This window comes from Buteo buteo, chromosome 11 (genome assembly GCF_964188355.1).
Source record: "Buteo buteo chromosome 11, bButBut1.hap1.1, whole genome shotgun sequence".
Classification (NCBI taxonomy): Eukaryota; Metazoa; Chordata; class Aves; order Accipitriformes; family Accipitridae; genus Buteo; species Buteo buteo.
In genome coordinates, this window is record NC_134181.1 from 417065 (window position 1) to 430013 (window position 12949).

Consider the following 12949-nt stretch of genomic DNA (forward strand, 5'->3'; position numbering starts at 1 on the left):
AATTTCTGCATAAATAATGACAAAAACAAGGTCTTTTAACCATAATACATAACTGGATGGGCTTGGCCCACCTAAGCATTTGGCTAGCAGATGTTACAGTTGTGGGTATAGCATCAGAATTCAAATATATTGCCTTCCCCTTGAGTGGGTTGTAATAGTCTAACCCGTTCTAATAATTGTTCTCTTCTGTGTTAACTTGCCTCTTCACTTTTAATGCCTATAGTAGCACTCCGGACATTTTAATAACAGACTCCTCAGTTCCAGACAGTATTATGCTGTGGTCAGACATCACATAGCAAGTTACACATCTCTCACAGAAGACAAACGTGCCTCATGTTGAGGCCTTTACTACCGTATACCATAACCTATAAATATTCCAGCTGCCATCCCCAAGTACATCAGCTCTGGTATCCTGTATGCAATAGTGGCTAGGAAGAGTTGTCAGAAATCCAGCAGATGAACTAGAGAGATGATTTCTCCATTAGTGTCTGTTAATCAAACACACACCACCACCACCCAAGCCTCCAGATATTAGTATAAAATCTAAAGCAATGAAAAGGACTTAAAAGAAAGCATTTGCTCTTCATCCCTGAGAATCGATAATCCACTTTGTACCGTTCACTTGCATTCTATTTTTAAAACTGTTTTCACAGATCCAGAAAGAGAACAAGTAGTTTTCATTCCTAACATACACCTTACTTTAGAGAAGAATGATTGCAGAAAGTTGTAAAAAAGCACGGTGTATATTCCGCAAATAGCACAAACTAATCAAATTATATACTTAAATATTTTCTTAGTATTTCAGAAAAGTAGCAGATTATATTTTACCAAGGAGATGTACTGCAACATATGCAATATTGTGCTCACAGTAGAGTTGGCTTTTCTATGTTTTGCTCTAACTGAAATATGTTCTATGAAAAGGACTCAGAGCATAGCCACACAGCCAGTATTTTCACAGCCTAGATAAGCGTCAATGTCCTCCTTGCCTGGGCAAGTATTTTAGGAAAAACCTTTAAGTGTCTGATGTCATGTAAGCTACATTAAATGACCCTATGTACACTTTATTAAAAAGCCAAACTCTACAGTACAGAAACAAGTAGCAAACAGAATGATTGCTCTTATTGTATGACTGCATATCAAAGAGAATCCTTTCCAAGAGGGTACCAGAAAAAAAGACATTCAATAGTGAATTTTATGAGAGAAGGATAAAAACCAGGTAGTTCAACAGATTCCTGAAATCCCAGTAGTGGTCAATAAATCGACTTCTGCTTCACATTATATGAAGAGGCTGTACTTAAGAAATCACTGTGTAAGCTGCCTCAATAACAGCACTCCTGCTATCAAGTTTACTTGCAATGATTCCAACAAAGAAATTAATTTCTTAGATGACAAGAAAAGGTTATCTAGAATGGGGAAAACACAGGAGACAAAAATTTCCACTAATAAAACAAATACCAGACTCTGAACTGAATTTGAAGCTATTTTTTTTTCCTCTGAAAGATTTGAAATCCCTATAGCCCAAACACTAGAGCTACAAAGAAAACATCCTACAAACTGCATTTCTAAAAATACAACAAAAGCATAACGAACTAGATCTTTTTTCAATATGTGATTCACTAAAGCATCCCCATGCTTACTATTCTTCAGGCAAGGCCCATAACAAGAAAATATACTGCAGTCAGAGTTCTAGACTTAAAAGCAAACCTTAGTTTGAGCTACTAGTTGATTTACTCCTTCTCAAAAACTTTATTACAATATAAGAACAACTCTGCAAGAGCTTTCCAGATTCCAGAATATGCCCTTTTCACAAGTATAAAGGTGTTTCTCATGACTTCAGTAAGTAATAAAACACATACCTTCCTAGTCTCACCTTACTGATTTTATTGATCTGTTTATTCCCAAGAGACATTCAACAGGTATCAATCACCCATCTTATTTTCCAGTTGAGTTATCAATTTTTTTCTGAAATATATATATTTATATAAATATATAAATGAAGAGACAGCATTTTACTCTATGACACCCTTTATTCCTCTTACTATAATACACAGCCTTCAGGTATTGTTCTCAATTTATTCTCCTCATACTCATCTTATGCATATAAAGTAAGCAAAATTACATGTTTTATATACATGCCAACAGGAAGTCAACAAGACAACACAGAAGTTTGATTGTGAAAGTCATTATACAAAATAGTGGATTACCTTCCTCTATTGCCCAAAGATCTACTACCACCAGTTCTCTTAAAGCAATTCAATCAGACATCTAAGAACTATATGATCTAGATATTGACATCAAACAATTAGCCTCTATGCTAGATGGATTGATTATAATACTTTACTTGCATGATCAATTTCTATAGATTTGGTTTTAGCTGTAAAAGTTTGTTGAATTTCTATATTTCAGAGCTGCAAAGATTAGCATCAAACTATTGATCAATTATAAACCAAAGCAATGTAGGTCACCTAAAATAATAAACCAAAGAGATTCAGACTCTCAGCTTCTATCCCACCTTCATCTAGCCACAGATGCCAAAAACAGCGACAAGGTCTTCAAGGTCAAAATCAACCATTTAACGCTGTCGATCTGGCCTATTAAGCAGAGGACCTCTAGGAAACATCATACTGATAAAGGATTAATGCGAGCTGAAGTCCCACAGGAAGTCATGTGACTCTGCTAGGACATTTATAAATTAAGTGAGTAGCTTGAACTAGGTCAAATGGGAAAGAGTTAAGATCTAGGTTTCAATTTCTATGGTGATTAGAAGAAAAGAGCTTGTCTGAAGAGCTGTTTGGACCATTAATGCTCATTTTTAGTAGCCTTTGGAAAACATGGGGTATTTGAGAGAACAGAGAGAAACAGTAACAGTATATATATATATATTTTTTTTTTTTTAATCTGGTGACTTCAGTAACTATAATCTTGTCTGTCTGACACTGATCTCAAAGTAACAGAATGGCCAATACAAGACTCTCGCTAGAAAGAAATGGAGAGGATAATACAATATTAATGACATGAAATTTCAGGAAATATATTCTTGGACTAGCTTGATTTTTAATTATAACTTTATTGCTAATTAATAACACAGATATAGCAGATTTTTGTAAGGCAGTTGACTTGATGCAAAATGACATTTGATTAAGAAACTCAAAATCAACATGACACATCAAGTGGGCTACAGACTGATAGGCCTCAAAATGTAATTGCAGATGACGCCAAACACTAAATAAATGTTTTCAGCTTATATCAATTAAATATCAACACAAAAGAGAATGGTTTCTTTTATCCCACCTTCAAGAGCTTGACCCTATGTTATTCAGCAGTTTTGTCTATGCTCTGAAAAAAAAGCACAAGATGATTACTGAACAAATTTACAGATTAGAGTGATAAAAAACAAGGATCAGTGACAGAAAGCCATTTAGTTTGCCTGGTAAAGAAGAGTCAAGCAAAGATCATAGTTTTTAATATAGCTAAATGTAAGAAAACATGCCTAAGCCACACTTACAGGTTGGAAGCCTATCCTGAAAGCAGGTATTCTAAAAGGTCACTGTAGAAAAACATTTGTAGGGAGCTTCAGTGAAATACTGTGGGTAAATAGGACTATGGAGATAATTTTGCTTTCAAATTTCCTCCAAAGCTAACATTACACAAGTGAGGCTTAGTCAGAAAACAGCAGACAACAGCTGGTGGCAGAAAGGGCCACATGCTGTACAGAAGGCAAGAAGGACCTGGGAGGCTGGTGTAGGCAGTAATCAAAAGCATGAGTCTGATGGGCTCTCTGCCCTCTTTCCCTGTTTATCTGAAGACAAGCAAGTATATGGGGGAATGCTTACTCTGTGAGGTTCCCATTTCTTCTACTTTTCCCCATAGCATCTGGATGCAAATTGAAACCTCAGGAGAAAAACCAAACCAAAACACACAACAGGAAACACATAGTTAAAGAATACGCTATTTTGTGTGGGCTGGGGACTGACCTAAACCATAAAGGGAAAGAATATGGAATGACTGAGCTAAAGGCATGAATGCATAGCTTCTCCTGAAGAAGGTGGCAGGACTTCAGAAATAAGCAAGTAATAACCTAAGAAGCTACTGCCAGTAGCATATGCAGCATATTTTCCTTTTTAAACACAAAGACTACTAAAGTGCCAATTGCTTCAGTCTTGGCCCAAGATGGGAAAATAAGCTGGAACCATTGGTGGGAAACTATATGTTGCAGCATACAATAAACAAAAGACAAACCCTTGTGTCCTTTCATACATTTCAAGTTACTGTTAGCACCTCTGAGTAAGTTTCTCAAGTTACCAAACACATACCATGTCCAAACTCTCTGCCATGTGTCAGCCTTTGTTCTTGCTGGTATTAACCTTATTCCCACACCATTATAACAAAACTCAGAATGGGGAAGAATACTTTGAAATTGCTTGACATCAGCTTTAGCAAGTTACAGCTGAACTTCAATATAAACTCACATACTTAAAAAACAAAAACAAAAAAACCCCAACAAAACCCTCCCCTAGAAAACTACCAAAAGTTTAATTGAAACAGAGGTAAGGAAGTATTTGGGCTTCTCATGCCTTCCTTGAAGGTTAAATTGGACAAAACTCAAGCATCTGAAAGACAATTAGAAAGCAGTATGATGGTACACATCTTAACTCTAATCATAGTTCTCCAAGTAACTTTCTCATATGCCAAAAACATACCTTCGAGCTCTCCTGCTTCTTCCTTTTTTACCTTGCCTTTGCAGATAATGCAGAGTATTAATATTTCCTTTCCCTGAAAGGAAGTACAGCTTTTCAAGATATGAGATTAAGAGGAGCTACTTACATACGGTACAACATTTCACTTTCTTCAGCAATGAAATTCCACTACCAAGTTTCACAGCTTTTTTCATCTGATGTATAGAAATACCACATCATGCTATGATCTTACTCACCTGTTACAAAACCTACTTAGCAAGCACTCTTAGATCCCACCCAGCTGCTGACAATCCCAGGACAGGACATGAAGCATACCAAATACATCCAGAACATTGTCATCTTTGTTTTGATCATAAATATATAGAAAGGAGAGGAAGAAAAAACCCTCAGAAAAATTTGCCTAGGATCTCTTTATATCAAAAACCATCCCACCATGCTCTTTCAACTAATCCCACATATTTATATAAAGTTGTATTTAGTACATAACACACATAAGGAGCATGACAAAGCTGAGGAGTTACACCCCTGCCTTGTGATTCCCAAACCAGGGCTTTAACACTTGTGTTTAAACCAGTCAGACGTTAATGAAGTCTGTTACAAATTCTGAGCAGGGGCCAGAGATGTGACCTCCATCAGCAGTCAGGCCCACCGACGGGATTCCTCAGGTTCCCACCTGACAGTAGCTGTCAGCAACAGTCACAGCTGAACCATGTTGAACAGTTTAGCTGTAATTCTAGCCACAATCAAGCCAGGTACAACACTACTTCAGCAGCTGTGATTAAACAATAGCTCTGATACAAGATCTTTTAATAACACTAAGGGGAGATTTCTGCTACAAGAAGTATTACCACAACAGGAGCAACTAGACATCTCCAAAACAAGTTTCTCTCAACACAGTGAGCCTGCCCTTGAGCCAGGATCCAGCTACAATGAAGACATTTGTGGTTTTCCTATCTGCCACCTGCCTCCCTCCAACATCGATATACAGCTTCAAAGTCCAGAGGGACACTCAAACAAAGCTGGAGGGACAGAGAGGAATCAATGGCAAAACAAAACCAAATAGCTTTCAAATGATTTTGGACTCTAAAAATGAGGAGTTCTTATTTTTAGACTGCATACAAGTAGCTCAAGGTGCTTTTTCTTTCGTCCCCATGACAGTAGTTAAGTGAATACACCTGCCTCACCTCACTCCCTTCTGATGGTAAACAGAAGGTCTTGCATTTAAGTTACAACATGGAATACTTCAGAGCAGCCCTGTGCCAAAATAGCACATTTCTGAGGGATGCAAAGGTATTCAATAAAAAGCTTTTAAAGGCATATTTTTAAACTTGCAGCAGGAAAGCTTTTCTGTGTCAAGACAGTAATTCTTTTAACAGCATTGATCAAAATGTCATTCTTTTATGAGTGTACAATACCTTTTAATGGCATACAACAAGCCATTAGGGTTATACACCTCCGTACAGCAGACAGCTTACTGGAAAATCGGGAACACTGGCCAAGATACAGTCACTAGTTTTTATGCTTCTAATAAGAGAGAGTTTCTTCCATTTCCCCCAGCTCTACTTCACCCTAATACCCACAAGTGAAGTGACCCAAAAATTAAGCCGAACTTCTCATCACTTCCACCAGAGTTATTTTCACTGTAACCCACATATTTTCCCCAACAAATACCTCTTATAAATACAATTAATACTCTGGTTTTCTAAAGTGGGATTATATCACCAAGGTCAGATCTGCGTCTTTGTTTTCCTCACTAGTAATCGTACTTATCCCCAAATCACCATTGGCTGAGGAATCAAAGGTGGTTGAATTGCACGTAATAGTTTTGATTTTCAGAAATGGGAGAAAACCCACCTGCCCTTTCCTAATACTGAGGCCTGGGACAGAATCTGTCTACAAATCATCCAATTCTTTTCAAGTGCTCCAACCCTTCAAAAAGGGTAAAAACACTGGTGATTGCATTTGCTCTGCTTGAATGGAAAGCAAGCATGGACTCTCTGGATGCATTCAGCAGCACTTTATAGCCTTATTTTAGTTACAAATATGAACAGGAAAGGGAATGATTTCTGTCAACCTACCTTCAAAGGTTTTCACGTTAAGGGTAGGAGAATATTTATGGGATAACATCAATGTTAACTGAACAGTGGCAGCAGGAAAAGAACTTTATTTCACTCTCTGAAACACTTAGGAACAATATCAAGATCTTCTCAGCCACTTTTGAAAGTGTATCTAAGCCATGAGTATACGCAAATGAAAAAACAATTCCTGATTAAAACATAAGGCAAAAACGTAAATCAAAGAAAGGCAAACCGACTAGAAAGAGGACTGACTAGAAAGAGGCTCTAAAAAAATTTCAGGCTCTAAAATCAAAACCTGGAGTGAAACCAATTACAATCAAAAAAAGTTTAAGGCTCTACTTGTCTCTTACCTATGCAGTTCCATAACACAAAAGCAGCCGTTGTCCCTATGACTTCCAGTTATGAAATAGCTGCTATAAGTCTTCTTGGTCACAGCAGTCACATCTGGAAATTAAAAATCGGAGTTAATACTTTTTTTTTCTTTTACACAATCTTTAAACGTACAAACTCAACTCAATCAAAACAATTTACAGAAGATGCCATTGTCTCAGACATAAACATAGTTGGCTCTGTGGTATTCTATCTGCCCTGCATTCATTATTAAACACGCAGTCAGATACAAAGAGCTGTCCCCAGAGAATGACCAGGTCACCCACAAAAAGCATGACTTTGCTAGATGGTTCAGTTGATAATTCAGACAAAAATCTAGTCAGAATGAGACATAACCCCCACACACTGATCACCAACCAAAGCATGGTGTGTTCAAATAACAAACACATCACACACTGGTGAACGTTATTTTAAAAGCCAAGTTGCAAAATCTCAGGTAACATCTGAAGATGAGGACTGCCTGGGACTGCAGATCTGTGACACAGGGGTTCTGACACTCCAGTGACAGCCACATAAGAAGGGTAGCAAGGAGTAGCGTGCAAGTGCTAGTAACAAAGTCTCTGCCCACTGTGCGGGCTCAGGCTCCTCTCAGTGTACTTACCAAGCCTGTCTAATCATTCACTTTGGGATTTCTTACCTAGGTTTAAGCCATGTAACTTATAAAAGTAAAAGAAAGACTGGAATATTTTCTGGAAGGCAATATAACAGGAATATAAATGCTCTCTGAAGCAAGCTACACAAATTTCATAGTTAATATGGACTGATTTCTTACTATTACATACCAGAGAGTTCAGAGTTGATCCTTCATGGCTGTTGTAGTCAAGAAAGTAAATACAATTCAAGTACATGTCTGGTTTTGTTTTTTTTTTTTAAAAAAAAGATGATTTACTAGGTTCTCTGATGCAAAATGCAATTTTTTTAGTTGATATACAATAGCAACGAATTTCTTGTTGACCTACACTAAATTCTGTGCAATAAGTACTGTGGCAGGATAGGAGAGCTGCTGTTACTGTCCCCAGGGTGCAAAGAATCAGACCGTGAAGTTGCTCCCCCTGTGCCTGGGACCAGGAGCTGTTTTGACCTGGCACGCCAAGTTTCAGGATGGAATGAACTTTTCGTTCTTGAATACAAGCATTTCTAAAATACAATTGCATTGTAGTTTCCATTTAGAAACAAAACCAGTTCGTGTTCAACAGCATCCTGATCTACCCAATGCTAAAGATACACATCTTTCTTCTCATTTCAATTCAGTTAAACACAATCAGTAGGGCTAGAAGCACTTTCTGGGCACAAGGAATGTGGCTATAAGTTAGTGAATTGCGCATTTAGTTTCTTGAGTAATAAGTGCAATCTTTTTCTAGAGCTTGATTCAGTGAAAGCAACTCCCTACTTCTATATTTCTTCAGTGATGTAAAAATAAACTAAGGTCTTGAATTAAGGAGGTCAAATAGGACCAACATAAAACAGGAACCCATCTCATTTAGCACTTCAGCTTTTAACAGCCTGGTGTTTCAGTTTAAATCTCCATCCCTGAAGGCTTTTAATAACAGGTTTGGCATACATTTCTTAGAAGCTACATAGATACATTTGATCCCACTTTTCAGCAAGGAAACAGACCAGATTGTGGTTCCTACTACCTTTGCAGCACAGCCTGCCTAGAGAGAGTTTTGCACCGGGCTGCTAAAACCAGTTACCACTGCAGTGATAACTATAGCGGCTCACTGACCTTTGTCTCTGTCAGCCCTCTGCCAGAGGTCCTGGTGGCCAAACCACTCTTTCCTACAAATAGTTCAGGAAACTTCTTGGCTAGGTGGAATCCTCCCAAGCATTAACCTGTTGTACAAATTGGCAAGTGCTAGATTTTTCCAAGCCCCTGGCAGTGCAGAGTCTCTCTTCCTTGCCGAGGCACTCTGCAATGATGTAACTGCCATCATCTTTCCCAGAATGGCAACAGAGAAGTCTGAAGGAACAGCACGGCCTGCCCAGGCTAGGATAGAGTGGAACTCGGCCGTGCAGCAAGAACTCGGGAAAGGAACTCTGCCTCCCTCCAGCCTCCCCAGAAGAGGAGGAAGGCAAGAGGACAGCGTTAGACAGAGCGGGGAGCTCGTCCATCAGCTCTTACCTGGACTGCACGAGGGGAGCACAGCACGCTCGCTGCCCCCTCAGCCGCGGGGCCCGGCCACCACAGACCCTCTCCAAGACGCGCGCGGCCCCGCCTGCCCAGAGGGCCGTCCCGGGCCCCCAGCGCGGCCGAAGTCGCCGTCGTCAGGGGTAGGGGTGGCGGTGGCCGGTGGCTGGAAGCGGGGGCCCGTCACCTAACGGCCCACACGCCCTGCCGTTCGAACGAGACCGCCAACCCTTCCTCCCGCCTCGCCCCATATTGACGGCACCCCCGTCCAATCCTGAGGAAGGAGAGACAAAACCCCGCCCCGAGGCGCCCGCTAGCCAATCAACACTCGCCAAGGGTGGAGACGTTGCTGCCTGGGTGAACACCTTCCCGCCTTCCCGCGCGGAAGGCCTCACCAGCCCGCTGGGCCCCAGAGGCGTTGATTAACGTAAATATTGCCCAACAGGAGCTCAGCTTTCCCCCCGCCCGTGTCGACGATTGGACAGCAGAGAAAGGGGCGGGACTTCAACATCGGTGGAGGCGGACGAGCGTCGGGTTGCCATGGGGACAGGCGGCGCGGCCCGGCCCGGCCCGGCCCGGCCCGGCCCCAGCGGGCCCCGGTCCCAGCGGGCCCCGGTCCCGGCACCGGCCCCGCACCGGCCCCCGCACCGGCCCCCGCACCGGCCCGCTGTGCGTTCAGCACCTCCAGATCTGGCGAGCAACGCAGCGCGCCGGCTGCTTCCCCTGAAGGCCAGCGGCGGTGCTGCGAGCCCCTGCCCGCTTCTCGGTGGGGCGGGAGGCGGCCAGCCAGCACCCTTCCCCGCTTTGGAAACGGCCTTAAGTTTGGGGAATCTTTCTAAATGGTGTCCTGTTGTTTGGGGGGAAAGAGGTAAAAGCTGCCTGCGGCCCTGCGAAATGGCTGAAGCAAGCAACTCTTCAAGTCACCGCTCTCACCTTGGAACCCCAAAGAAGAGACGGTGCCAAAACTGTCCCAAGCTCTGCATCGCTGCGATCAAGAACACAATTCTCCCTAAAGAGAGCCACAGGCCCCACCAGCTTGTTCCAGGCTACTGCTCTACCTGCCTCCCGTCTTGTCCCGATATTAAGAAAAAAGCAGGTTTCCCCCCTGCCCCCGGGGAGCTTACCTTGGCCAGACACTGAAGCAAGAAGACTGAAGATCTAGGTAGCATGCAAAAGAAACACATAGCTGAATATCTGCAACTCGAGAGCTGTCTGTCTGGAGAGCAGCAAGGCTTGTGTCCTCCTCTGTCATGCAGAGAAGCCACAGAGAGAAAACACAGTGATTTTGGTGACTCAGGTCAGATAAGTAACTGTCCTTCACTGTCCCACGGCCGTGGCTTTCCTCAGTGCAGCTGCTGGAAAGCAGCCCTCCTAGGTCCTGCATCAAATCGCCTCACAAGCATTCATGTCACAAGCTATAAAACAAGCCAGAGCTATCAAGGCAGACACCTGATTTATGTCTATTACAAGCAGTTGAAGGAGTTACTGCTGCCTCTAAGCCATACACAGATCTAATTCTAGATAGGGGAAAGCATCCAAATCCAGGAGATGCTGAAGTTGGCTTGCTCTCCCTTGTAAGAAAAGCAGCCAGTTTCAGCAATGGTGGATGAAAAAGATGGCATTAGCACAGGTGAAGTATAAGCCAAGCTTTGGAGCTGGGAAACCTGCATGATTCAGGCATTTGTTCATGAGAACACATAGAAAACCCAATTGCTGTAGGCAAAGAAGAAAAAAAATTTACAGACAAATGCTAAATCACAGGAAGCAAGGAACTGCAAGGCTGTCCCAACACTCTTGATAGAGAAGCAGGGAATGAATCAAGCTTACTGAAATCCTAAAGGCATAAATATTGACAACAGAGCTGCAGTTCCTTCCAGCCATAGCTCCTTGTTAGCAGGATGAAGTTTTCCTTGTCCAAGGGACTGCTCACAATGATGGAACTGGGAAAATAAGTGAAACAAAAGCACTGGGCTGTGATCTTAGTAAAGAAAAATAGCAGTGGAAATTGACTTCCTTTTCCTTCTTTGGAACTGATGTGTGACCGCAAAGCAAGAGAATGCTTGGAACTTTGTCTTCTGTTTCAAGAGGAATGAAGAAAACCAAATATTTTTGTAATAAAAATTTAATATAGTTTTTTTGGACTGCATAATCAAAGCAGCTTTATAAGCTATGTGCGCATGCATAGTAATCCTTCACTAGTCCTACTAGCCTCAGGCATACAAGATGCTTATGAAATAACAAGGCAGTTCCTACTACAGAAGAAACTTCTGGGTTTTTTTGTCTAGCTCATCGTAAGGCCAAGCAAAAGACCCAAGTTCAATGGACCATCCTGTGAAAAATATAAAGGAGCTCAAATGTAAAATATTCCTGTACCCAAGTTTATTGATCAAATACAAGATGGCATGAATGGGGTGACATTGTGGTATGGTATTGAGAAAGGAAGTCCAGTTCCCAATTCTTTTTCCAGAATAGAATATCATTTTAATGTGTGAAATCCAGTGAGACAGCAAGAAAGCAAGAGTACTGTGGGGTTTAGAGCATAATTATGGCCACTGCTGGGCCCTGGTCATTACAATCATATTTCATAATAATTTCCACTACAACTCTTTTCCCCATCACTCATAACTTTCTAACGATTTTCTAACCAGAAACTTTCCTATCTTGAAAAATATATTTAGAACTTTTTTCTCTTAATATTCCTTCAGCTGAAATGTACAAGGGTCAAAAATTTGAAATTAGGTACAGCGGCGATACACACTGAAAAGCAAAACATGACTTTACGTAATTTGGCTTTGATTCACCATTCATGAGTGTATGAAATTCAGACTGTTTTTACTAAGCTGATTAAGACAGTCAGGGACATCTGCTGCTAGTTGATGTAGCAATGCTTCAGTCAGGGAAGATCCTTTTCTTTCTCCTTCAAGGACACATTAATTCAACCAAGTCTGCAGAAATGCACCATGGGTGTGCCCTGTTCTATTGTCAAACTAGCGCCTGATGTCGAACCTTTGGTGTCCAAGCCGGGGTGTAAGGAAACCCGCCAGAGGCCAACTCCTAGTTTATTTTATTGCAACTAATAGACTAAGACCCATCATAGTTTGGAATCAAGCCAAGGCCTGAAACTGAAATTGCTTCCTAGTAAGTGATTTGCTCCAGTCAATGAATCGAGAGAAGACTTCCATTCTCATCCTCCTAGACCTACAGTCTTGGCAATGTTAATAAAATAGACCCTGACCAAGGAGAGGTGGCAGGATGCCAGGACAATGCATCAAAACTATCTTTCCTGGAGAGAGTCATCCAACAGGTTGTCAACAGGAGTTGCACCTTCACCAGCCTGCCAGGCACTCTTCTGGAAGAGTCCTGCAATAACCACAGCAAACTGCCAAATGAACTTGTGAGCTAGCAATACAAATCCATGTGCCAGCAATAATCAGATGACACACAATGCTGGCTATTTGCCACGAAGCACGACTCCCCTGCCACAATGGCCCCTCACGGAGGCATAACGAGCTTGCAGGTGTGGAGACCAGCTGGTCTGACCTAAAGCAGGGCAGAGCTGGTGCTGACAGGCTATGAAAAGTACACCAAGACATGTCCATCACCACTGTGTCCCCCAGGCTGGAGGCAGAACCCTCTTTGGACAGTCCCAGGGCTGT

The 12949-nt window shown here is 41.7% G+C and overlaps 1 long non-coding RNA gene across 1 annotated transcript; it reads right to left on the reverse strand.

The window, feature by feature from the left end:
• Positions 1 to 4731: 4731 nt before the first annotated feature.
• LOC142036512 (uncharacterized) lies at positions 4732 to 9333 on the reverse strand. The gene is made up of 3 exons (XR_012652163.1): positions 9288 to 9333; positions 7126 to 7219; positions 4732 to 4773 (listed from the first exon to the last, which is right to left on the reverse strand). It is a non-coding gene; the product is annotated as an uncharacterized LOC142036512 (long non-coding RNA).
• Positions 9334 to 12949: the final 3616 nt, after the last annotated feature.